Consider the following 11,065-nt stretch of genomic DNA (forward strand, 5'->3'; position numbering starts at 1 on the left):
TCTAGGGGTCATGGCCCTACCCTTTGGGTTCACCAAACGTAGTCGCCGCTTACCAGGATGCCCTAAGGGGCAAGTTCGCCGACCAGGTTAGAGATGTCCAACCTCCCGCTGACAAGATCGCCGACCAGCTCCCGTCGGCTGTCAACATGCTACACATCGGCCGATGCCCTAGAGTATCCCTCCAAACCATCTTGGAAGAGAATCCAGACTCTGAGTCCTAGGGCTCTACGGAGACTGTCGCCGAGACCACCACCGAACTACTTCCTCTCCCTCCTTTCCGTGGCGGCGCAATCTTCAACGTCAGCGTTGATAGCCCCCCTCAAAATGGCAAAACCGAGGAGGAACGTGTCGCCTGCGAGAACTAGAACATCAACCGTGCGCAGCACCGAGCAAACAAGGCTGCCCTTGCGATGGCTGAGTAGTAGCTTGACTTGCAAGGAAGGCCACGCCAACTCCAACACAACCTCGACGATGAGTTTGTTCATGTTGACGGCCACAACGTCTATAAGACCCCAAGCGCCAACCTAGTCGTGGCCGCCAATGAGCTCGCCTAGCTCCCGCAGACACTAGAGGTCGCCAAGGTTGCCGCCATGCTTAAAGCGGTGCACTGCCAAGTTAATGAGATCCGCCAGGATCAGAGACCTTCTTACTCCACAAGCTCAATTCGTTGATCAGCCATGCCAAGATCCGATCGCCGCCCAAGTCGCTTCACCGACCAGCACCGCGATGACAGGCAACCCCTCTAGGGTAGAGCTAGGGCAACCGCATTGAACATCACCGCCAACATGACCAGGAGGTCGGCTAGGATGTCCGAGTGCACCTCAACAATCTCCAAGATGTGCGACAACGTATCGACGAACGCCGCTTCGGTCGCCATGAAGAAGAAGTACACCACCGCTAGGAGTACGAGCTAGAGTACGGTAACCTAGACTCAGCTCTCAAGCTGCTCAACACTAGCAATGCTATAGACGACGGCGCCGACAATTCCAAAGGGCCCCCAGCATTCACGAGGGCGCTCCGAACACTTCAGTTGCCCCATGGTTTAAAAATCACTAGGGTCGAGCCCTACGAGGGAAGGATGAACCCAACACAGTGGCTACCGACTTACACCACTGTTGTCCGTGCCACCAGAGGAGACACCAGTGTCATGGTGAATTATCTTCCTATCATGCTCATGCCAACCACCATGAACTGGTTCACAAGCCTTGCCCTAGACTCCATCGGATCCTAGGAAGAACTAAAAAAGTCTTCACCGACAATTATATGGCTTTGTGTACTCGGCCGGGCACCAAGCATGATCTCAACCGCATCTACCAGAAGCCATCTGAGCTCCTCCGTAGCTACATCAGACGCTTTTCTGAGATGAGGAATTCTATTCCCAACATCATGGAAGCTGAGGTCATCATCGCCTTCATCCGAGGACTCCATCACTGTGAGCTTCGCTCCAAGTTCAACCACAAGCCGCCCATAGGGATTGGCGAGATGATCACAACTGCCAATCAGTATGCCGACGTCGAGGAAGCCGAGGTGCACTTCAATGAGGATGTGGGCACTCATTGCCTAACCCACCATTATGACAACCGCCCCGATGACCGATGCCACAATGACCACCGCTATGATGACCGTAGTTACCATCGATACAGCGGCCATGATCGGCCAAAAGGATCCAAGTCTGGTCAAAATTGCTGCTGCTGGCCAGACCACATCGTTGCCGTCGTTAATGAACCTCACGCCAAGCGCAACTATGATGAGCAGTACAAGAAGATCCTCGATGGCCCATGCCCTCTCCATAAGAATTCCAAGCATAAGATGAAGGACTGCCTCGGTTTGGCTAAGGAGTTCTAGGACAAAAAGTCAGACGATGACACCAACAACGGAGCTAGAGGCCGCCGACCACCTGGGGCCAATAACAATGCCTTCTAGGATCAATAACAATGCCTTCTAGGATCATGACAAGGTGGTCGCCACCATCTTTGAGGGCCTCGCCTCCACCGAGAGCAGAAGAGAATGGAGGCTCGCTGCCTGGCGGGTGCTCACCGTCACTATGGAAGACGCTGCCACCAACCCCAGCTATCACCTATGGTCTGAGGTCCCCATCACCTTCAGCAGGGCCGACTAGTGGGTGGACATCCCCTACATAGGGCATTTCCCCCTTGTCCTCAACGCAACCGTTCAGAAAGTACTTTTCAGAAAAGTGCTCATCGACGGTGGGAGCACTCTGAATCTCCTCTTTGCTGGAGCCCTAAAGGAGTTGGGCCTCGGGATAATAGATCTCACACCCTTAGACTCCTCCTTCTAGGGTATGGTACCTGGCAGGGCATCCAAACCGCTTGGATAGATCACCCTACCAGTACAGTTTGGCACGACAAGCAACTACCGCGTCGAGCACATCAACTTCTACGTCGCCGACTTCAACACTTCCTATCACGCCATACTTGGTCGGTCAACTTTGACATAGTTCATGGTTGTACCGCACTATGCTTATCTAGTGCTAAAGATACCTTCATCTGTAGGAGTCCTAGCCCTATGGGCCAACCTCTCCATCGCCTATGCTTGTGAGATAGAGAGTTTTGCCCTCGCCGAAGCCACCAACCTCTCTATCTAGATGGCCAGTGTGGTCACTAACGTTAAGACGGTGCCCGCCGATGACCTGGAGATCCCATCGCTGGAGCCTCCCCGCACCTCCACCAAGTCCAAGGAAACCAAGGAGGCCAGCCTCGGCCTCGACGACCCTTCCAAGACCATGAAGATTGGGGCACACCTCGACCCCAAATAGGAAAGCACGCTTGTCTCCTTTCTACGTGCCAACACTGATGTGTTTGCTTGGAAACCTGCAGACATGCCGAGGGTACCACGGGAGAAGATTGAACACTCCTTGAATGTCTCACCGACCGCCAAACCGATCAAGCAGAAACTCCACCGATTCATGCTAGACAAGAAGGAGGCTATTAGGGTAGAAATAAAATAGCTCCTAGCTACTGGATTCATAAAAGAAGTGTATCACCCTGAGTGATTAGCAAACCTAGTTCTCGTTCAAAAAAAGAACAAAGAATGGAGAATGTGTGTTGATTACACTAATCTTAACAAACATTACCCTAAAGACCCCTTCAGTCTGCCTTAGATAGATGAGGTTGTAGACTCCACCGCCTGCTGCAAACTGCTCTCCTTCCTTGACTGTTACCCCGGCTATCACCAGATCTCCCTCAAGGAAAAAGACTAGATCAAGACATTTTTCATCATGCCCTTCGGTGCATACTGCTACACCACCATGTCCTTTGGACTCAAGAACGCCGAGGCGACCTACCAAAGGGCCATTTAGATGTGCTTCGATCAACAGTTTGGCTGCAACGTCGAAGCTTACATCGATGATGTGGTCGTCAAGTTCAAAACCGCCAATGATCTTATCATCGACCTCGAAGAAACGTTCACCAACCTGAAAAGGTACCGATGGAAACTGAACCCTTCAAAGTGCATCTTTAGAGTTCCATCCGGTGTACTCCTAGGCTACATCGTTAGCGCACGTGGCATCGAACCCAACCCTGACAAGGTCTCCGCCATCACCAACATGAAACGGCCAACATGCGTCATGGATATATAGAAGCTTATAGGTTGCATGGCTGCTTTAAGCCGCTTCATATCGCGCCTCAGCAAAAAGGGACTACCATTCTTCAAACTCCTCAAGGCCTCCAAGCGCTTTTCCTAGTCAGAGGAGGCAGACACAGCTTTCGAGCAACTCAAGTTGTTCCTAACAAAGCCTTTGATCATGACGGTGCCATGGCCAGACGAAACTCTCTTGATCTACATCGCCGCCACTTCTCGTGTCGTTAGCACAGCTATCATCGTCGAACACGAGGAGGCTGGGCACGCCTTTAAGGTGCAACATCCGGTCTACTTCATCAGTGAGGTCCTTAATGAGCCCAAAACTCATTATCCTCAGGTCCAAAAGCTACTATACGCCATTCTGATTACGTCGCGCAAGCTCCGCCACTACTTCGAGTACTACAAAATCACCGTGGTCACCGAGTTCCCTCTGGGTGACATTCTCCATAATAAAGAGGCCAATGGCTGCATCATCAAGTGGGCTATTGAGCTCGACACTTACTCCATCGAATTTAGAAGCATGCCTACCATCAAGTCATAGGCGCTCGCTGATTTCATTGCCGAGTGGACCGAGATCCAAGAGCTCATCGCTGCCACTTGCCCCGGGCACTGGGTGATCTACTTTGACGGTGCCCTCAACATCAATGGTGCTAGTGTGGGCATTCTGTTCATTACGCCAACCAAGGATAAGCTTCAATACGTTCTCCAGATATATTTTCTAACCTCCAACAACGCCGCTAAATATGAAGCATGTCTCCATGGACTTCGTATAGCTATTGAGCTTGGCATCAAAGGCCTCATGGTATATGGGGACTCCACGCTGGTCATCAACCAGCTCAACAAAGACTGGTCCTGCTCCAGTGATAAGATGGATGCATATTGCGCCAAAATCAGGAAGCTTGAAGGGAAATTCTACGGTATCGAGTACCACCACATGATATGAGATCAAAATTAGCTCATCGATCACCTATCCAAGTTAGGCTCCTCTCGTGCCGTGATTCTACTGAGGGTCTTTGTTCAAGATCTTTTGGCACCATCCATTAAGGATGAAAAGAAAGTTCAAGAAGTTCCCCCTGCCGAGCAGCTGGTACTTACAGTACCTTCGTTGGCCGCCAATTAGAGGGAACAGTTTGTCAAGTACCTCACCAGTGCTGAAGTACCCACCAACAAGACTAAAATTGAATGCCTAATCCATCAAAGCAAGCATTATGTACTGGTGGACGGCAACTTGATGAGGAAAAGTGACAAGGAAGGGATACTATAGAAATGCATCACCTAAGAAGAAGGTGTGAAGCTACTTCTCGAAATTCACTCTGGTTCCTATGGCAATCACACAGCCTTGAGAAACCTGGTCGGCAAAGCTTTTCGAGCTAGTTTTTACTAGCCCACGGCCATCTCTGATGCAGAAGACCTCGTCCTATGTTGTGAAGGATGCCAATTTTTCACCAAGCAAATACACATGCCGGCACAAGAACTGTAGACCATCCCAGCTTCCTGGCCTTTCGCATGTTGGGGATTGGACATGATCGGACCTTTCAAGCCAGCGCTAGGTGGTTTTCAGTATGTGTATGTCACCATCGACAAGCTCTTTAAGTGGATCAAGTACAAACCGCTTGTCTCGGCTACTGCAAAGAAAGCAGTCGAACTCTTCGAGGATATTATCCACAGATTCGGTCTCCCGAACAATATTATCACCGACCTCGGAATGACATTCACTGGTCATCATTTTTGGGACTTCTGTAAAGACTGATGCATCTCCATTAAATACGTCTCTGTTGCCCATCCTAGAGCCAACGGCCAGGTCAAATGGGTGAACGGCATGATCCTTGATGCCCTCAAAAAGAGGCTATATCAGAAAGAAGAAAAGCATCCGGGCAGATGGCTCAAAGAGCTACTAGCTGTGGTATGGGGACTACACACTCAAGCTAGTCGTAGCACCGATGTGTCTCCATATTTCTTGGTTTATGGCTCAGAAGCCATACTAGCAGTGGACATTGCCTTCCGAGCACCTAGGGTGGAAAATTATGATGAAGAGCAAGCCACAGCTATTCGGATAGAGGACGTCGATAGGGCCAAGGAGGAATGCCTGATCACCTGTGTTCGCATAGCCAAATACCTAAAAGGCTTGCGGAGGTACTACAATCACAACATCAAAGATCGTTCATTTGCTATTGACGACCTCGTTCTCCGTAGAAAGCAAAAAACTAAAGGGATGCACAAGCTCTCCTTCCCCTGGGAAGGGCCTTACGTCGTCAAATAGGTTACCCGACCAGGGTCTTATCGCCTACGTGACTTGGATGAAATTGATATCCCCAACTCATGGCATATCGAGCACCTTATACGTTTCTATCCTTGAAACGCTCCAGATATGTATTCTCCACTCCATGATGAATAAAGTTTTGGTCACCATAATTTGTCTCCATTATTTCTCCATTACGATTTAATCTCCACTTACAGTCGTCGAGCTCTAAGCTACTCCTTAACGAACTCCAATACGAGATCGCCATAACTGCTCCGCCACGGTTCTCCATATCTCCAATATGAGATCGCCATAACTGCTCCGCCACATTTCTCCATATCTCCAATATGTGATCGCCATAAACACTCCACCATGGTTCTCCATATCTCCAATATGAGATCGCCATAACTGCTCCACCACATTTCTCCATATCTCCAATATGTGATCGCCATAAACACTCCGCCACGGTTCTCCATATCTCTAATAAGAGATTGACATAACTGCTCCGCCACATTTCTCCATATCTCCAATATGTGATCGCCATAAACACTCCGTCGCGTTTCTCCATATCTCTAGAATGTTTCGTCGACCACCGAGCAGCACGCGTTATGTTCTATGCTCTATGGAGAAGACCCAGTCTCTGATCTCTCCCTACACATGCTACGGGCTCCATGCTCTATGTTATGGGTGGTTGGCTGTGGTTCCTTGGTCACACCTGTTCCTCCTACATGTGCACGGGCTCCGCGCTCAATGTTATGGAGTATGGGCTAGCCAAGGTCGAGAGCTCAGTGAAGAACTAACAGCTTGGACACCACTTATACTATGTTTATTTCTAAGTTATTTCGCCAATCGCTGAGCAGCACATGTTCCGCTCTATTCTCTATGGAGAAGACCCAGTCTTTGATCTCTCCCTACACATGCTACGGGCTTCGCGCTCTGTGTTATGGGTGGTCGGTTGCGGTTCCTTGGTCACGCTTATTCCTCTTACATGTGCACGGGTTTCGCGCTCAACGTTATGGACTATGGGCTAGCTAAGGCCAAAGATTTTAGTAACGAACTAACTGCTCGGACGCTACTTATACTGCATATAATTGTGTTAGGGTTAATACTACAACGATTTCTTCACCTCAACACTACAAATTGCATAAACATGCACATGTCAACATTTATACATACACATAAATGTCTGTCTGCACCCTTGCGCATTTTTAACTACTCTATTTAGTTATTACAGCATACTCTTCGAGCAGATCACTGAGCTTCACCATCGCCGTCCGTCTCACCGAATAGGTCAATGTCGTTGGCTAGCTTCTTTGCCGCGTCCTCCACCTTATCCTCCAACTGCTGGTGCTTCGCCTCGCCCATCCCTTCTGTGAATCTAGCCCCTATTGCCTAAAGGTCAATGGCTAGGTAGTGGGACCAGACCATCGCAAGAGCGTGAGTAACGGCGGTAACAATGGCATCGTGGTTGAAGCTCTTGAAGTTCTCCCACGCCACCTTGCACCTCTCGATGATGGTGTCCGAACGCGACGGTCTACCATCGGGCTAAGGAGCCGGCTCCAGGTCGACGCAGTCGAGCACCGATTTGACTTCAGTGACTATGGCATCAAACTTGTCCCTTTGGGTCCTGGCCTCCTACACCAGCACATCAAACTATGCCTTGACCCTCTGACGGTAGTCTGCAAGTATTACAAGGTTCCATCAAGCAAGGAAACTACTTTAATAGTAACTCTGACCAGGAAGTACTTACCTTTCAGCTCCTCAGCCAGTTTGTCTGCTCGCCCTGATTCCTTCACCCTCTCCTCTCGGAGTTGCTCAATGGCTTGGCGTAGCTGGCCGAGCTCCGCATTTTGCTCTACAAGCATAATAGTCATCACAAAAAATATGGTTGTTCAACAATACAAAACACATTTGCCGATACGCCATACTTTCTCTCTGCTCGGAGATGCTTCTGAGCTGCTCGTACTTCTACTCTAGTTGCATGGAAGCACTCACCAGGTGCTTAGAGATAGTGGCCAACTGCTCAGACTTGCCCCGTAGCTGCTCAAACGTAGCCGCCAGCTACTTGGATAGGATGCCCTTCTGGTACTCTAGGTCCCACGTGTTGGACTCAGCAAACTCTTACTCACACTGGGCCCTCTAGATGTTCTTCTCCATAAGTTTCATCGCCTCTTTGAGTTTTTCATTCTCCTCGATGTGGGGCTCCATCCTCTTTATCAGCTGGCGCTGTTGCTCGGTAGTCCAAGTTATCCCCTACAAAAACACTAAGATTATGAAGAAGAACAATCTCCAACATCAAAGATGAATATTACAGATGCAGTACTGACCTTGATTTGTTTCAACTCTCCAGCAAGGGTGGACTCCAGTCTCCTTAGCTCCCTAGTGGTGTCCTCCTCAACAACCACAACCTCATCGTCGCGTCTATGGAGGATTCAGACAGCTTGGGGTCGAGATTCCTCATGTTTGATCTCTTCCACCTTGTCCTCCACCACCACAGTTGGAGGTACCACCAAGGTGCTCCATGGCCAGACAGCGGGTTCAACCACACCATGTGACACCTCGGGGGCACTATTTGCTCCTCGGGCGCCATAAGCTTCACCGCCCTAGACTCAGGGGTGGCACCAGCATCTCCTGCATTCGCCGCTGAAGACCCGGCGGTTTCCACCGTTGCCCTAGGCATCATCACCGACCCGCCTGCCATTTGCGCCAACTATTCGCCACCGCCAAGTACGCCAGCAGTGGTGGTTGATTCCTCCATAGGCTACTGAGCACCCAGGGACTCCGAGATAGGGTCCATCGGCATCTCCTTCGCCTCGGGACCAGCCTTCGATTGCTCATTAGTCTAGACGGGTGGGGTCAGATCCTCCATATGCCTTGTTCTGTATCAGATCAGCTCATCAATCACCAAAAAAGAGGATAAGGATATGATAACCAAATAACTCCAAGACAAGGGTACTTACGTAGCGGCTTTCCAATAGATTTTTCTGAATTGGTGCTACCTACCTGAGCCCCTAGCCGTGGCCTTGGGGTCGATTCTTGTGTCTTGGGGTGGAGGTCTCATGGTCTCCGCCGTCAGCCTCTCCTCCACCCACCGCTCTAGGACTCCCCTCGCCTGCTACTTGGGGGCTCCCTCTGCCCACTGCTCTAGAACTCCCCTTGTCTGCTGCTTGGGGACTCCCGTCGCCTACTATTGGGGGGCTTCCTCCTTTTTCTTCGATTGTTCCTCCGCATGCGTGCTGCATGGAGGCGCCTTCATGCTCGGTGGAGGAGCCACCAGAACTTCGTCGTCATCCAACCACTTGGACATCGTGGTACTCCACGTCCGAGTGGTCTGGTCACCACCAAGAGAGATGTTGCCCGATTTGAGGGGAGCGGCACCCGCCGTCTTTCTCTTCTAACGGACAGGCTCGTCTGTCACTGCCCTCTTCCCCTAGATTTTCTCTGACAAGATGCTGACGGCTCCCTCCTCAGGCTACGTCGGTGGCCGGGCATCTACTGCCTACGACCAATCAGCCCTCGGCATGCCCGAGAAGTACAATGCTCTTTTGTACGAATGGATCTTCACATAAGTGAATCAGTCCACTGCTCGATAATGACAAAAGATAAAAAGCATCAGGAACACATAATTGAGGTATTTACCTGAGGAGGTAGATTCTAGTAGTGAAAGGGTCTCATCTGCCCTGGAAAGTTGAACGAGGCAAGTGGAGTGAATAGCTCTGTGGCCCGCTCCTACACAACATCCCTCGATAGCATCTCCGTCCTCTCTCGGGTACCATCGTTCTCCCCCTTGAAATCAAAGGCTGTGTGGGCCCTCTCCTTGTAGGGCTGGACGCGACGCACTATGAAGCTAATCGCCACCAGTCCACCATTGGTCTTCACGCCCTTTATTAAGCCAAGGAGCTCCCTCACTTGCTCCATGTCAGCACTGCTTGGCTTCTCTGACTAGCTCTTTTGGCTCTCCAGGATGTGGTCGACGTCGCAGTAGATTGCATTGTGGCTCTACTTCATGTAGAACCACCTTGCGTTCCACCCCTTCAGCGAAGTATTTAGCGGTATAGTGATGTACTCGCTCACCATCCTATCCTGGAGTTGTAGATATACGCCGCTGACCACCTTGGAACTGCCGCCGTCTTTCTTCTTCAACCAAAATAGGTGTCTGAAGAGGTTGAAGTGCAGAAGAATCCCTAGATACTCTTCACAGAAGTGGATAAAGATCAAGATGTGCAAGATGATGTTTGGGTGGAGATTGCACAGACTAAGTGCCTAGAACTCCAACAGATCCCTCAAAAAGGATGAAAAGGAAATCCCAACCCTCACTAGAAATAATCCTCAAACACCACTGCTTCATCAGTGTGAGGCACTAGGAAGGGCTCATCGCTGGCTGGCTGCCATCCGCCAGTGACACGGTCAGAAAGAACACCCGCCTCCACCAATCTATTGAGCTCCACCTCCCCCGTGCGTGACAGCGCCCACTCTTCGTCATGGCTAGCTCTTACGCTCGCCTTCTTTGGGCTAGCCTTCTTTGGGTTCATAGCTCCCCTCTTAGGTGCCACTCTTGGATCTGGATGGAGACTGGCGATAGAGGTGCACATGGATGTGGTCTGGAAATGTGAGGGCTGAGGAGGAATATGAAATGGCAAAGTGGCAAAGGTGGGAGCGCGGGGTGCGGCGGCGTAGTTATAAAGCACTCCCCCACCCTTTTGCATTTGAGGGTTTTTAGGAAACCATTCCTACGATTTGCATCTCTCCGAAATCTCCACAATAGCAAGGTGGGCCGTTACCTGGGCTTTCGCGCAAACGTGGCCCGTATCATCGATATATCTTCGCAATTTGTTACAGCTCATCGAATATTCACTGATTTCTCCGCCAACCCTTACGACTCAGTAATTACTCCTTTATTTTCTTTATGATTTAATTTCTCCAAGATTTCCTCTTGTGGCTCGGGGTCTGCGTCAGCACTATGTCTTGGTTCCTCACCGCATTGGGGACTTTCTCCTATTGACCACTGTTTCTGACCCTGGCACCACATGACCACGTCACCTACTATCAGGCTCGGGGACTAAGTGGGAACACTTCACCTTGTGGTGAATGTGCTTTTTCTCACCTCAGGGCTATGCCTAGGGACTGGCTGCCTGCTCGGCTAGTCTTTTACTATTCTTCTACTTCGGACCCTGGCACCACATGACTACATCATCTACTATCAGGCTCGATGACTAAGTGGGCACA

Source organism: Miscanthus floridulus, chromosome 3 (genome assembly GCF_019320115.1).
Source record: "Miscanthus floridulus cultivar M001 chromosome 3, ASM1932011v1, whole genome shotgun sequence".
NCBI classification, from domain to species: domain Eukaryota; kingdom Viridiplantae; phylum Streptophyta; class Magnoliopsida; order Poales; family Poaceae; genus Miscanthus; species Miscanthus floridulus.